This window comes from Protopterus annectens, chromosome 2.part1 (assembly GCF_019279795.1).
Source record: "Protopterus annectens isolate FY-2018-M chromosome 2.part1, PAN1.0, whole genome shotgun sequence".
Lineage (NCBI taxonomy): Eukaryota > Metazoa > Chordata > Ceratodontiformes > Protopteridae > Protopterus > Protopterus annectens.
The window spans coordinates 746331595-746345718 of NC_056729.1; the positions used below are offsets into that span (position 1 = coordinate 746331595).

At 42.3% G+C, this 14124-nt stretch overlaps 1 protein-coding gene across 5 annotated transcripts in view; it reads left to right on the top strand.

Moving 5' to 3' along the window:
- The window catches only part of TRIM2 (tripartite motif containing 2), a 1116451-nt gene that overhangs the window by 549862 nt on the left and 552465 nt on the right, over nucleotides 1–14124 (top strand). The gene's annotated exons all lie outside the window — the stretch shown is intronic.

A 14124-nucleotide genomic window follows, 5' to 3' on the forward strand; every position in this document is an offset into this window, starting at 1 on the left:
CGCCTAAAACACCGTTTTTTAGCGAATCTGTGATTTAAAAAGTTTGTTATTGCTACATATTGTACTTATTTGCTGCCTGCACTTGAATTAAGTCATTTTTGTGTTTAAATAATCTGTTTAGTGTGTAGCATACAACAGTTAAAGTGCAATAGCCTTTTCTGTGCATTTAAAGTGTTTTGATTGTATCTACTCTATTTTCTGAAAAAAAATACTTGTTACCTGCCTTTCTGAACTAGTATAGTCCAGTTTTCAGGTTATTGCTGAATCCAGGGCTGAGTTACAGGTTTCTGTGTTGCCCATACCTTACTTGGATAAAAGGAAGTTTCTCTGTTCACCTGTGAGAGAGGGGGAGCTTTGAGCAGCCTATCTGTCCCTGGAGGAGTGGTTTCAGCCCAGAAGTTAGTAGCTTATCAGCCATTTTGGGCTAATTTCTATCTCTTTCACTTCCCTGCTATAAAAACTGCATTTGTGCGGTCTTGTGCACCGGGCAGCACCATTTAGCTAGAGTTAAACTATTCTTGGCTCCACAAAGTCTACTCTTCAATTTTTCCCTTGGAACTAGCCAAACCTTCAACTTTAGCACTCAAACCATTCATTTCACAGCCAAGCACTTGCTTAAAACTCATAGCAATCACTACCCCCCCCTATACTGTCCAGAAGGACAAGGTTCTCTATTTGTCCCCACCAGCCAATCAGAAAAACGGCTTACTCTACCTATTCAGGCATGTCCAAATGGCAGTTTCCGGTGTACTCTCCAGTCCAACTGGTGAATCTGGGCATTTTGAGGCAATGTTACAACTGTCTCATGTAAACAGACAACCCTCTCCTCCTACCACCAAACACTAATATATGCGAGAGATGCAATTATACAGCCAAACTGGAGGCAAAGCTCTCTCAACCCAAGACTGGAACTGACCGTCAAGAGGAGAAGGGTAATACTTGCAACACACCACCAGTCTCACATAGACCTAATAAACTAAAACCGGCAAATAACACACATGAATACATACTCGGAAGCTCTAAATAAAAATCTGCAAAGGCAACAGAGACCTCCAAAGCAGACATCTAAGCAACCAACACACCCCATCACCAATCATGAAACACATACTTCACATAATCAGTGTGCTATGCAATCACAGCCCTTAACGCAAAATAACATACCCAACACACTAGTAATAGACGACTCTATAGTCAGGCACACTGATGTCCCACTAACTAGGCTAGACAAGGAGAAGGTTACAGTTAGCTGACTCAGGTCACTCCAGAACAAGTACAATTACAACTCTGTCATTGTCCATGTTGGTGTGAATGACCTGAGATGTACCTCCCTGGACTACATGAAAAGAGACATGGAAGAGCTCTCTGATCATGTAGCCCAGGCCGGTATGACCCTAACCCTGAGTAGCATCCTGCCCTCACCAAAAATTATGCCACAGTATAAAGAAAAAATTATCAATTTCAACCATTGACTAAGTTTCTGGTGTCATTCAAAGGGAATCCAGTATCTGTCTGCCTGGGATGACATGCTCGACAAGCCACGTTGCTTCGCAGGAGATGGCTTGCACCTGTCACCCTTAGGCTTTCGAATACTGGCCAATGCTCTTGCCACCCCCATAGTGCCTTTTTTAGGCAAGGCTCAAAAGACAAACCCACCACCATAAATAGCACAAGTAACCAAAAACTGAGGGTAATGCTACTCAACGCCAGAAGTCTAAACCTCAAAATGCACGGACTCGAGGCACTCCTCAGTATGGAGAACATCGACATCTGTGCAGTAACAGAAACCTGGTTTAAGGCTCCTGAGAGCACCCCAGCACTACTAGGCTATAACTCCTACCATACCTTTCGGCCACAGAACCAGAACCGAAACACACAAGGTGGGGGTGTATCCATATTCATCAAGGATATCCACACCTCCAGGTTAGTGGTGCAGCACAATGCATCAGAGATCATCCATGTGCAACTAACAATGGGCAAAACTGCAGTCTAAATTGTAGCTTGCTACAGATCACCCACCATGGCCAAGGACCCCCTTTCCACATTTCTGGAGACATTTGGAAATATGAAGGTCCTACCAAACACCTTAATACTGGGTGATTTCAATTACCCAAACATAAACTGTGAGAACTACCCAAGTACTAACTCCCTTGCCTAATGCTTCCTAGAATTTATAAACTCAAACGCCCTGGATCAACTGGTCAACACCCCCACCAGAGGGGACAACATATTGGACCTGGTCATCACCAACATGGGCGACCGGTGTTCCACACTGGAGGTCAACCCCTCGCTGGTTAGATCCGACCGTAGACTAATCACTCTGGATATCCACATTCCACCCATACCCCCACCCACAATCAAGAAAACCACCATGAAAAACTTTTCAAAAGCAAACTTCACGTTACTTAAGACCGATGTGGAATGGTCCACAGCACCCATGCTAAAGGACAATGCTGTCCAAGCTGTTGAAACCTTTACAAAGGCACTCTATGAGCATCTGCAGGAATGCATGGATCGTGCTATCCCAAGTAAAACCAAGATTCACTCCTCCAAGAAAAGAAAACCAGTCTGGTGGACCCCTGCCATAAACAAGCTATACAACAGAAGGAGGAAACTAGTACAGAAAAGAGTAAAATCCCAAGAAGGAAAGACATCCCTGATAAGTATCAGCAAGAAACTATGATCCATCATTAAATCATCCAAGGCTAGTTTCGAAAGAAAAATTGCCAGTGACTCTAAAGATAACCACAAAACGTTCTTTAGCTATGTCAAGAACCTAAGTGGAAACTCTCAGATCTGCTTCTGAGTTAGTGCAGAATGGCACAAAATACACTGTTTGGAACCTCGACCATGGGGTATAGGGTATTAGTACCCATATCCTTTAGCCATGTGAATTGGTTTGGGTTTTGGTAGCTTACACTAAATAAGTCGAATGTTTTTTAATGTTCATGTTATGACTTTTATGGTTATTCTATTTAAATTTACACATTTATTCATTGACATTCAATGGTGTTTTTAATAGCCGCTATATATATATATTTGTGTTGGCCGGCTATAATAGTATCTATTCAGATTGCAATAATGTTTGGTAAGTTTCAGGTTTAATTTAAATAAAATGTCGGTATTTTAAGTTTTTTTAGGGTGAAGTGTCTTTTAATAGTTGCAAGTCGGAGGGCGTGTTGATCACGTTCTAATTTTTAATATATTAAAGTATGCCATTATAGAGGTGCGAGATTTAAAGTTCTGAGGAAATTGGTGCAGAGCGCCAACTAAAAGCTACACAGAGTTGTTTGGCTTAATAAATATTTTCATTCATTGGCGTTCAGCGTTGTTTTCTGTTTGGAATATTTGCTTGTACTATCTTTGGATTTCTTCGACTGGAATCGTGGTGTGAACATTGGCAAGCTCTTCGAAGTAGTATTTACAAAATATACTGAACCGACTGATATTGCAAACATTCTGGCAGACAGGTTTAGTGCAAACTTCACCCCCCTCTCACGCCCTAAAGGGCCCATAACCATACCATAAGATTATAGGGCCCCATCAATCACCGACACACAGGTTAAAACAGCCCTAGCCAAGGCCAAAAACACAGCCTCAACGGGACCGGACGGGGTCCCAGGCTGTGTCTTACAAGAGCTCCAAAATGAACTAATCCCTTACCTAAATGCACTGTTCAAACTCAGCCTGTCTACAGGCTACGTGCCCACAGAGTGGCGCACAGCAACAGTTATCCCGCTCCACGAAGGTGGAGCCACAACAGACCCCAGGAACTATCGCCCTATATGCCTGACTAACCTGGTCTGCAAGGCTATGGAATGCATCATCATGGAACTCATTAACAGAGACATTGGGAACCTCCAAACCTTGGACCCTACCCAGTTTGGTTTTGTTAAGGGCAGATCATGCCTCCTAAACCTGGTGGACTTCTTTGAGACTGTTACCAAGGCATTAGATGAGGGAAAGGAGGTCCACACAGCCTACCTAGACCTCGCAAAGGTTTTCAACACCATTCCCCATTCTAGTATTATAGACAAGCTCACCAGCTTGAACATAAACCCCTATGTCACGAGATGGGTTGCCAACTGGCTCATGGATGGAACCCACATGGTGAGAGTTGCAGGCTCTACGTCCGACTCTAAACCGGTTACAAGTGGCATCCCTCAGGGCTCAGTCCTAGGACCCCTCCTGTTTGGTATATACTTCTCAGAGGTACAGGCAAACATAGGAGAACTATGGCTGACCAAGTTCATAGACGACTGCAAACTGGGGGCCATAATTGATTCTCCGGCTGATACAGACACCCTCCAGATGGGTCTCACTGAGACGGATACCTGGTGTCAAAATCATGGCCTCAAGCTAAATGCCAAAAAGTGCATAGTCATCCCCTTTGGAAAAAACAAAGTACCCATGAACTACCACAGAGGTGGTAGTCCCCTAAATACAGAAAATGAATTAAGGGATCTGGGGACCCAAGTAGATAGTAATCTCTCCTTTGATAATCATATTGCCAAGGTGGTTAGAAAATCCTTCTATGTGGCCTACCTAATCACAAAAGGGTTCACATCTAGAACAAAAGAGGTTATTGTGCCTCTCTACTCATCACTCATTAGACCCATCATAGAATACAATGCCTCATTTGGTATGTACTTTACAAGACACCTGCAACATAGGTTCATAGGTTGGTACTAGGCTATCAGCCCTAGGGCCTATACAAGCCTAGCCATAACAATTCCCTGGCTATTTCTTCCCACATTATTTACTTTCCTGGGCCCCTGTCTAGCAGGGCGACTGACGTGATCCCTGGGGTGAATTTCCTTTCTCCCATCCAATCGTCAAGGTTCCTCTTGAAGAGGTCCAAAGAGGCACTCTGCTTGACATGTATGAGCAATCTATTCCAGAGTCTGGGGAGTCTCTGGGTCAGGAACCTATCCCTCCAGCATGTTTTGTTTATTGTGATGACAAGGTTTAGATCCCTGGAGCATGTAGCTCTGAGGGATTGGAATTTCTTTAAGTGTAGCATGTCCAACAGCTCTGGGTTTGACATGGCCTTGTATGTTAAGCAAAGATCGCCTCTGAGTAGACGATATGCGACAGAGTATAGCTGGAGTTTTTTAAGGCGGTCAGCGTAGGGCATCTGCTTTAGGCCTATGATTCTTTTAGTGAGGTATTTCTGAGGCCTTTCCAGTTGTTGCAGATGTCTTGAGAGGTACATACCAAATGGGGCGTTGTATTCTATAATGGGTCTAATGAGGGATGAGTACAGTGGGACAATGACCTCCTTTTTTCTGGATGAAAAGCCCTTCGTGATGAGGTGTGCCACATAGAAGGATTTCCTGACTGTTGTGGCGATGTGGTTATTGAAGGTGAGACTACTGTCCATCTGTGTCCCTAAGTCTCTTATCACACTTTCTGTGTTTAGTGTACTGCCACCTATATGGTAATTCATGGATACATGTTTTTTCCCAAAGGGGATAGCAATACATTTCTTGGCATTGAGCTTGAGCCCATGGCTCTGGCACCAAGCATCTGTTTCTGTAAGGCCCTTTTGTAGAGTATCCACATCATTTGGGGATTCAATAATGGCTCCCAGTTTGCAGTCATCTGGAAACTGTTAGCCAGAGTCCTTTAGTGTTGACCTGTACGTCAGAGAAGTAGATGCCAACCAAGAGCGGCCCCAGGACTGAACCCTGAGGTACTCCACTTGTCATTTGTCTGGAGCTGGATTTGGAGTCAGCTACTTTTACAGTGTGGGTTCTATCAGTAAGCCATTTGGCAACCCATTGGGTGACAGCTAGAAAGGCCATAAAAGTACCTCACCAAGAGGATTACTGGCCTCAAACAGATGCCCTATGCAGCCCGACTCAAGAATCTCCAGCTGTACTTGGTTGCATACCGCTTACTCAGAGGTGATCTCTGCCTGACATACAAGGCCATGTCCAACCCAGAACTGATGGACATCCTCCACCTAAAAAAAAACAATTCCCAGAGAGCCACATGCTCTAGAGATATAAACCTCACCACAACGATAAATAGGACATGCTGGAGGGATAGATTCCTATCCCAGAAACTCCCCATGCTTTGGAACAGGATTCCAATATACATCCGGCAGAGCCCCTCATTAAACCTCTTCAAGAGAAACGTTGACGGGTGGATGGGAAACAGAAAATTTACCCCGGGGATCACTGCACTGGCTCTGCTGGACAGTGGCGCAGGGAACTAATGGCTCTGCTGGACAGTGGCGCAGGGAACTAATGGCTCTGCTGGACAGAGGCACAGGGAACTAATCTAAGGGGTGGCGAAAGCCAACACATTCTGGCTAGGCTTATAAATGCCCTTGGGCAGATAGCCTAGTACATGCCTATGAACCTATGAATAAGCAGTGTTAAAAATATTAATTTTTACTATATATAAACTGTATCTTATTACTAAATATATTTAGGTTCAGAGGTAAGTATTTAGCAGTCCATCTGTCCTTTTGCAGACCATTACAAGTTGAGCCCAAAATCCCCTATTCAAAATTTCTCTCTGACGTCAAGAAGGGCAAGACAAGATAAGACTGGGGGAGAACTGGAGGCTACCTATCCAGTTATCTGTACCTTGGAGGTAGGTAAGGTGCTATTATCTAGGTGTACCTTGGAGGTAGGTAAGGTGCTATTATCTAGGTGTACCTTGGAGGTAGGTAAGGTGCTATTATCTAGGTGTACCTTGGAGGTAGGAAAGGTGCTATTATCTAGGTGTACCTTGGAGGTAGGAAAGGTGCTATTATCTAGGTGTACCTTGGAGGTAGGAAAGATGCTATTATCTAGGTGTACCTTGGAGGTAGGAAAGGTGCTATTATCTAGGTGTACCTTGGAGGTAGGAAAGATGCTATTATCTAGGTGTACCTTGGAGGTAGGTAAGGTGCTATTATCTAGGTGTACCTTGGAGGTAGGAAAGGTGCTATTATCTAGGTGTACCTTGGAGGTAGGTAAGGTGCTATTATCTAGGTGTACCTTGGAGGTAGGAAAGATGCTATTATCTAGGTGTACCTTGGAGGTAGGAAAGATGCTATTATCTAGGTGTACCTTGGAGGTAGGAAAGGTGCTATTATCTAGGTGTACCTTGGAGGTAGGAAAGATGCTATTATCTAGGTGTACCTTGGAGGTAGGAAAGGTGCTATTATCTAGGTGTACCTTGGAGGTAGGAAAGGTGCTATTATCTAGGTGTACCTTGGAGGTAGGAAAGGTGCTATTATCTAGGTGTACCTTGGAGGTAGGAAAGGTGCTATTATCTAGGTGTACCTTGGAGGTAGGAAAGGTGCTATTATCTAGGTGTACCTTGGAGGTAGGAAAGGTGCTATTATCTAGGTGTACCTTGGAGGTAGGAAAGGTGCTATTATCTAGGTGTACCTTAGAGGTAGGAAAGGTGCTATTATCTAGGTGTACCTTGGAGGTAGGAAAGGTGCTATTATCTAGGTGTACCTTGGAGGTAGGAAAGGTGCTATTATCTAGGTGTACCTTGGAGGTAGGTAAGGTGCTATTATCTAGGTGTACCTTGGAGGTAGGAAAGGTGCTATTATCTAGGTGTACCTTGGAGGTAGGAAAGATGCTATTATCTAGGTGTACCTTGGAGGTAGGAAAGGTGCTATTATCTAGGTGTACCTTGGAGGTAGGAAAGGTGCTATTATCTAGGTGTACCTTGGAGGTAGGAAAGATGCTATTATCTAGGTGTACCTTGGTGGTAGGAAAGGTGCTATTATCTAGGTGTACCTTGGAGGTAGGAAAGATGCTATTATCTAGGTGTACCTTGGAGGTAGGAAAGATGCTATTATCTAGGTGTACCTTGGAGGTAGGTAAGGTGCTATTATCTAGGTGTACCTTGGAGGTAGGAAAGGTGCTATTATCTAGGTGTACCTTGGAGGTAGGAAAGATGCTATTATCTAGGTGTACCTTGGTGGTAGGAAAGGTGCTATTATCTAGGTGTACCTTGGAGGTAGGAAAGATGCTATTATCTAGGTGTACCTTGGAGGTAGGAAAGGTGCTATTATCTAGGTGTACCTTGGAGGTAGGAAAGGTGCTATTATCTAGGTGTACCTTGGAGGTAGGAAAGGTGCTATTATCTAGGTGTACCTTGGAGGTAGGAAAGGTGCTATTATCTAGGTGTACCTTGGAGGTAGGAAAGGTGCTATTATCTAGGTGTACCTTGGAGGTAGGTAAGGTGCTATTATCTAGGTGTACCTTGGAGGGTAGGTAAGGTGCTATTATCTAGGTGTACCTTGGAGGTAGGAAAGGTGCTATTCTGCTCGTCGTTGCTCACATCTTGAACAAATTATCATTACATATGAAGGTTTAGTTTGTTTAACTACGTGTTTGATGTACCATTTATTCTGTGAAGGAAAAGGAGGTTAAACAGGGTTGGATTTTTCATGGCTCGAAAGACTAGACTTAGATCCTGTGATCACAGAGGGAGAGGGCTGCGAGTCTGTCCTGATGATTTTTGAGCTTACTTATCTTTTCAGTTAGAAATCTCTGAGGTCTTTGAAGCTGAGTGATCTGTTTAAATAAATGTATGCCAAAAGATGCAATACGTTCAACAACGGGTCAGACAGGGTGCATGTAAAGGAGAATTAAGACAACTTTGTAATTAGTAGATGCCTTTGGAAACTAGATGAGCCAGACAAAAGACTTCCACAACTACTGCAGAGATGTGGTAATCAAACGATAATGAATTATCAACAAGAGTGCCTGGATTCCTAATTACAGTGACTGAATGGAGAGTTTGTCATGTATATGGTATGCGAAAATGTTTTGGTTACCAAAATGAAGTATTTTTTACATTTAATTGGAGATTGAAGATATTTTTAGTCAGTGGAAGATTGAATGACAACACCAAATTTACAGTCATGTGCAAATGTAGAAAAGCATATGCCAGGGTTAAGGTCTGAGAGAGGGGTGCCAAATAGGAGAGGGCCCAACCCTAAGCCCTGTGATACACCACTGGTAACTTTTTTGCTTTCAGAAGTAGCATCCACAACTCGTATATGGATTCTGTTAGAAAGCCAGTTAGCTATCTACCATAAAACACAAGGTCTCCTATTCAGATTTACAAGTCTGTTAATAATGCCTACATGGGGGAGTAGTGTAAATTGCCTTGTCCAGGTCCAGATATGTTGCATTTACTGCATAACTGCTATTCACTATTTTTGGTACTTTAAAAAAAAATAAATAAATAATGAGGTTAATGAAGCAGGACCATCACTGACAAAGCTGAATTGATGAGGTCCAGGGTTAAGACATTTTTAATGTCTAAATTAATGGTTTGAGATGCTCCACACCTTTACATATGAGGCTAGTGAGACTAAAAGGTCTGTCGTTACCAGGGTCCATGATTGGACCACCCTTGTGTAACAGCAAATAGCTCTTTTCACGGCTTCAGGACTATAATCATTGGAGAGGCCTAGATTAAAGAGATTAATTGATATCACTAATCAGACAGCCTGGTGTATTACTTCATGCTTTTAGCCAGTATGTGTGTGTGTGTGTGTGTGTGTGTGTGTATATATATGTATATATATATATATATATATATATATATATATATATATATATATATATATACACACACACACACACACACACACACACTATATTTGGCAACATTTTTCCCAAAGCATCAGACTTCCTTGAAAAGCAGCTGACCTACTAGTGCAGCAGCGGACATTTAAGTCATGCTACCTGCAAGCCAGATCTGATTGATAGTGGCTAGGGGAGGGGGTTGGTTGGGCTAAGATGTGGGGAATGCCACAGACATTTTTCTTTGAAGATGAGATAATAGATTTCTCATTCTGTAGGAGCAACACTTTGTGGACCCAGATGTTCGCTCTTGGCGTGTAATGACCCCAATTTGGGGTGGGGGTGAGGTATGGAAACACACATGTTGAACAGTAGGATGTGAATGGAGTACAATGCTTCCCCTCAGCCAGCTCTCCTTCCTTGAGGAGAAGGCTTTGATTCCTGTTGCCACCAAAGCAATGTTTTGGTGGAGGTCTGGGGAACTAGCTTTGGATGCTGAGCTATCAGACTGTACCAACGCATGGATCTTTATCAGGGAAATACTTTTCAGTGGGAGAACATTTAATCACCAGCCTACATGCTACATTGCACACTAGATGTCCATGGCCAAAAAAGGGGCTGTCATAACAAAACATTGGGATGGTAAGATGGACTTCTACCTACTTCTTGTTTCTCATCTTTTGCCCATCATTGACCTGGGATTTCTTTCCTCATAAAAGCAACCTCACTGCATTGGAGGTAAGATGGATGCACATAAAACCTGTCTTAGCTGTGGAGTAAAGCAGAAAGGGTCTGAATTCAAAGGGCATTAAAGAAGAATTTATTAAAAAGAAATCTCTGAAAAAGTCATAGATCATAAAGAAAAAATGCGTTGCTCCTAAAATTTCAGTATTTCTCAGGTTTGTGTTTTACCTGTAGAGGGGCGCACATATTCATCCACGTGCATGCGATCAGTAAGAAAACCATAGTTTCTAGTGAAAGTCTGCACAAAAGTGAAAAGAGCATGCACACACCATAGAAAAGACAGGCAAGTTGTTGTGTCTTTCGGTTTATCCCGGTTAGGGGTCGCCACAGCGGAACTCCGGTCCGCTAATGTTTTGGTAGTGAATTTTTACATGCCGAGTTACCAGCCCTGATGCACAACCTTCAACGAAGGCATGCCCATTTACGCATGCCTCCACACAGAAGATGCTCTAGCTGAGAATCGAACGGGACAACGTCTTGCTGTGAGGCAACAATGCTACCGCAGCACAGGGTTGCCACCTTTTAACAAGGGCAAAGTGGGACGTGGGGGTGTGGTCAACAGGATAGGGGTGTGGCCAACATGACACTGGCCACACCCCCACCACGACGTCACCAGAGTTGTTAAAGGAGATGCAGTATTAGTTATGGATGCAACATTGTGACATTACAGCATACTGAAAACTCAAACCATTGAAATGAAGTGAACTATTACTGCACACACACTAATCTCAAATACATTGCATTAACTTCTGAGCATCCATCCACAAAAAAAAAATAAACGGGAAAAGTCCAAACATTTTAACTTTTAAAAATACTTCTTGCAAGAGAAGTAACAAACTACAATGTACAGCAGACTCCATGGGCTCCTTTTACCTCAAAACATAGCAATTAATCCAGCACAGCAATGCAATAAACAGGCCCAAGTAAAAGTAACACACCCATATTCACATTACAAGCAAAGCAGTACATTTTAACCTTATTAAAATGCATAATAAATTAAATGCACACATTTACAAGTATAAATGAAAACAATCTTGAAACAGCTTTGGCAAATTGGCAACGTGTACCTACTAGAATAATAAATAAATTACATTAACTGTTAACATTCCCCCTCAAAAGGTAGACTTGTACCACATAGACATGGACTTGCAGGAACAGGAAAAATTACCTAAACAGTATATCGTAACTTCCTGAAAATAGCATTATAGTGCATATTTCCATACAAAAAAAGTGCAAACTATGCTCAAACATTTCCTATCTGCAAACAGACAATACCCAGAAAACGCTACGACAATAGAAATGCGTCACACTAAGTTTATATTTCACTGCCCCCCAACAGAAACAAACAACTTCTATACACAGTTCAGCCTTTTAAAAGTAATGCTTCCAAATCATACCCCCAAGAATAATAACAATTACATATATATTCAGGTTTTATATCTTTAAAAACTACTACTCAAAAATATCAAACTAACCACTACACAGATTTAAATATTGCGTACTGCACCCACCATCTACCTTTAAACATTAAAAAAATTAAACCACAATATATTCCCATTTTAAACTAGTACAAAAGTCTCAAAATAACCACTGCACAGATTTAAATACTACATACTACATCCCCATCTACCTCTAAACATTAAAAACTTAAATAAAGCACACTATTCCCATTTTAAATAACTAAAGCCACAAAATGCAATTATCTACTTACCACTCACAGTTATTGCTGGGCTGGCTGGCAGGCTCCCTTGCTGGCTTCTTTCCTGGCTGGCTGGGCTGGCTGGCAGGCTCCCTTGCTGCTAATTCCTGGCTGGCAGGCTCCCTTGCTGCTCCTTTCCTGGCTGGCAGGCTCCCTTGCTGCTTCTTTCCTGGCTGGCTGGCTCCCTTGCTGCTTCTTTCCTGGCTGGCTGGCTCCCTTGCTGCTTCTTTCCTGGCTGGCTGGCTCCCTTGCTGCTTCTTTCCTGGCTGGCTGGCTCCCTTGCTGCTTCTTTCCTGGCTGGCTGGCTGGCTGGCTTCAATGCTGGCTGGCTGGCTGGCTTCAATGCTGGCTGGAGAAAAAAATCAGATCTTTTGTCGCAGCTGCTATAGAGCTTGGTGCTCTACAGCTGTGACCTTTATGGGGCTCTTCAGAAGAAGTTCCCGCCCCCTACAATGGCTGCAGCCAATTACTATGCTGCATTACCACCCGGACCTAGCAGAGAATCCCTCTAACTGCAGGTCTGGGTGGTGACGTAGCCACATTGCCGTGGAAAAACCGGAAGTATTTTCGGCTTTTCCACGGCAATTTAAAATGCGAAGCGCAAAGGGGAAAAAAAACGGTTCTTTTAAAGTCCCACGCTTGGTGAGCGCTGTTAGCGGGATGAGAGGACTCAAACCGTGAGTGTCCCGCTGACAATGGGACAGGTGGCAACCATGCCACAGCACCACTACCGTGGGTAAAAGCAGGAAGATAGGCAAGTGTAAAACTGAAAAAAATAACGGAAAAAAAAAACACCCAAAAGAGCGGAACTCAAAACTAGTAAAATAAAAAAATAATAAAAAACGCCAACAAACCTGTACAGAATGGTAACACTTGACAAACTTTATTAATGGAAAAAGACTAAGCGCTTTCACCCTGTGACTCCCAGGGCTTCATCAAAGTAACTGTTAAAATTCAAATGCAAGCTTAAGTAAACTTCTTAACACAGTCACATGATCACTGCAACAGAGGAGTGAATGAATACTTATTTAAAAAGACAGTACATCAGTATAAGCAAAGTGTTATGTTCAATAGAAATCATCTTTAAATATACATATAGATGTATATTAATTCACTTAGAGCAAATTTTTTAAAATGCTTGAACTAATAAAATATATTGTATAACTTAGTTAAAAATGCTGATTTAAAAATGTAAGTAAAAATACAAAATACACACTGGTTACACTACATAATACATCGTACTTTGTATATTTATTTACACACATATGGTAGCAGGATTAGTCATGGTCATGTCATGTGATCTTGGCCGCGAGTCTTGCTGCAGCATCAACATATACGCATTTCTGTCATTACATCAAAGGTAATAAAAAAAAGCTGTATTAATCCATTGTTTACACCTAAGTAGCAATTATAAAAGTAAATTATAACCTGTTGCATGAGAGCAGCGGTGTCAGCGTAATTGTACTACTTGGTTGCCTACTGCACTCTGGTCTCTCTTAATTGTGATATTATTAACCTTCTGACAGTGTTTTACTGTATTTTTTTCAAACCGTGTTCGACCATGTCCAACCTTACTGCAGCTCACCTTACTAACTAATAACTGGCACATTTCCATTAGTGAAACGTTCCACACACACACACAAGCTCTTCATACTGCCATAGTATAATCTGGATTATAACAAGGGAGAGGTAAGTAAAACTGAAAAGCATTAAAAGCTGGTGTGGCTTACTGGGTAGGGACATCAACATGGGTGATTGTGTTGATGGTTTGAATCTGGCAGTATCTATGAGCTCTATAGTATCTATGGTTGTTCACATGCTGCTGTCGGTGGATCGGAGTTTACAGAGGTATGTGCCATTTTCTCGACCCTTCTGCTGAGGATTTCTTTGAGAAAAGGGTGTTTTCTCCAATTTTGTAAACTCTCCTTCCCCTAAAGAGTGACAATAACTTTTCACAGTATTGCTATCCTGAAATGGTTACTAAATGCATTTTAGGGTCTTGGGTTACTACAGAAGGAATACATCATTGGTCACTTACCTGGGGAAGAAACAAGCCAGTACTGACTTGGCATAGGAATGTGCTGTTTTGTTATTCTGCTCAGGCAAACTCCTAATATTAAGTTGTCATTA